This window comes from Oncorhynchus gorbuscha, unplaced genomic scaffold, assembly GCF_021184085.1.
Source record: "Oncorhynchus gorbuscha isolate QuinsamMale2020 ecotype Even-year unplaced genomic scaffold, OgorEven_v1.0 Un_scaffold_295, whole genome shotgun sequence".
In the NCBI taxonomy this organism is placed as follows: domain Eukaryota; kingdom Metazoa; phylum Chordata; class Actinopteri; order Salmoniformes; family Salmonidae; genus Oncorhynchus; species Oncorhynchus gorbuscha.
Window position 1 is genome coordinate 1,208,808 of NW_025745159.1, and position 2,500 is coordinate 1,211,307.

Consider the following 2,500-nt stretch of genomic DNA (forward strand, 5'->3'; position numbering starts at 1 on the left):
CTCCTCCTCTATTCTCCTGGTTTCTCCTCCTCTATTCTCCTGGTTTCTCCTCCTCTATTCTTCTGGTTTCTCCTCTATTCCCCTGGTTTCTCCTCCTCTATTCTCCTGGTTTCTCCTGGTTTCTCCTCCTCTATTCCCCTGGTTTCTCCTCTATTCTCCTGGTTTCTCCTGGTTTCTCCTCTATTCTCCTGGTTTCTCCTGGTTTCTCCTCTATTCTCCTGGTTTCTCCTCCTCTATTCTCCTGGTTTCTCCTCCTCTATTCTCCTGGTTTCTCCTCCTCCATTCTCCTGGTTTCTCCTGGTTTCTCTCCTGGTTTCTCCTCCTCTATTCTCCTGGTTTCTCCTGGTTTCTCCTCCTCTATTCCCCTGGTTTCTCCTCCTCTATTCTCCTGGTTTCTCCTGGTTTCTCCTCCTCTATTCTCCTGGTTTCTCCTGGTTTCTCCTCCTCTATTCTCCTGGTTTCTCCTCCTCTATTCTCCTGGTTTCTCCTCTATTCTCCTGCTTTCTCCTCTATTCTCCTGCTTTCTCCTCCTCTATTCTCCTGGTTTCTCCTGGTTTCTCCTGTTTTCTCCTCCTCTATTCTCCTGGTTTCTCCTGCTCTATTCTCCTGTTTTCTCCTCCTCTATTCTCCTGGTTTCTCCTGGTTTCTCCTCCTCTACTCTCCTGGTTTCTCCTCCTCTATTCTCCTGGTTTCTCCTCCTCTATTCTCCTGGTTTCTCCTCCTCTATTCTCCTGGTTTCTCCTCCTCTATTCTCCTGGTTTCTCCTCCTCTATTCTCCGGGTTTCTCCTGGTTTCTCCTGGTTTCTCCTCCTCTATTCTCCTGGTTTCTCCTCTATTCTCCTGGTTTCTCCTCCTCTATTCCCCTGTTTTCTCCTCCTCTATTCTCCTGGTTTCTCCTCCTCTATTCTCCTGGTTTCTCCTCTATTCTCCTGGTTTCTCCTCCTCTATTCTCCTGGTTTCTCCTCTATTCTCCTGGTTTCTCCTCCTCTATTCTCCTGGTTTCTCCTCCTCCATTCTCCTGGTTTCTCCTCCTCTCTTCTCCTTGTTTCTCCTGTGTTTATAGTACTATATCCTGGTAATTCCTCCTGCTGTATAGTGTTTATAGTACTGTATCCTGGTAATTCCTCCTGCTGTATAGTGTTTATAGTACTATATCATGGTAATTCCTCCTGCTGTATAGTGTTTATAGTACTATATCCTGGTAATTCCTCCTGTTGTATAGTGTGTTTATAGTACTATATCCTGGTAATTCCTCCTGCTGTATAGTGTTTATATATACTATATCCTGGTAATTCCTCCTGCTGTATAGTGTTTATATATACTATATCCTGGTAATTCCTCCTGCTGTATAGTGTTTATATATACTATGTCCTGGTAATTCCTCCTGCTGTATAGTGTTTATATATACTATATCCTGGTAATTCCTCCTGCTGTATAGTGTTTATATATACTATGTCCTGGTAATTCCTCCTGCTGTATAGTGTTTATATATACTATATCCTGGTAATTCCTCCTGCTGTATAGTGTTTATAGTACTATATCCTGGTAATTCCTCCTGCTGTATAGTGTTTATAGTACTGTATCCTGGTAATTCTTCCTGCTGTATAGTGTGTTTATAGTACTGTTTCCTGGTAATTCCTCCTGTTGTATAGTGTTTATAGTACTATATCCTGGTAATTCCTCCTGTTGTATAGTGTGTTTATAGTACTGTATCCTGGTAATTCCTCCTGCTGTATAGTGTTTATATATACTATATCCTGGTAATTCCTCCTGCTGTATAGTGTTTATATATACTATATCCTGGTAATTCCTCCTGCTGTATAGTGTTTATATATACTATATCCTGGTAATTCCTCCTGCTGTATAGTGTTTATATATACTATATCCTGGCAATTCCTCCTGCTGTATAGTGTTTATATATACTATATCCTGGTAATTCCTCCTGCTGTATAGTGTTTATATATACTATATCCTGGTAATTCCTCCTGCTGTATAGTGTTTATATATACTATGTCCTGGTAATTCCTCCTGCTGTATAGTGTTTATATATACTATATCCTGGTAATTCCTCCTGCTGTATAGTGTTTATATATACTATGTCCTGGTAATTCCTCCTGCTGTATAGTGTTTATATATACTATATCCTGGTAATTCCTCCTGCTGTATAGTGTTTATAGTACTATATCCTGGTAATTCCTCCTGCTGTATAGTGTTTATAGTACTGTATCCTGGTAATTCTTCCTGCTGTATAGTGTGTTTATAGTACTGTTTCCTGGTAATTCCTCCTGTTGTATAGTGTTTATAGTACTATATCCTGGTAATTCCTCCTGTTGTATAGTGTGTTTATAGTACTGTATCCTGGTAATTCCTCCTGCTGTATAGTGTTTATATATACTATATCCTGGTAATTCCTCCTGCTGTATAGTGTTTATATATACTATATCCTGGTAATTCCTCCTGCTGTATAGTGTTTATATATACTATATCCTGGTAATTCCTC

The 2,500-nt window shown here is 40.1% G+C and overlaps 1 protein-coding gene across 1 annotated transcript in view; it reads left to right on the forward strand.

The window, feature by feature from the left end:
* Positions 1-2,500, forward strand: part of LOC124017627 (vacuolar protein sorting-associated protein 13B-like) — a 242,195-nt gene that overhangs the window by 140,134 nt on the left and 99,561 nt on the right.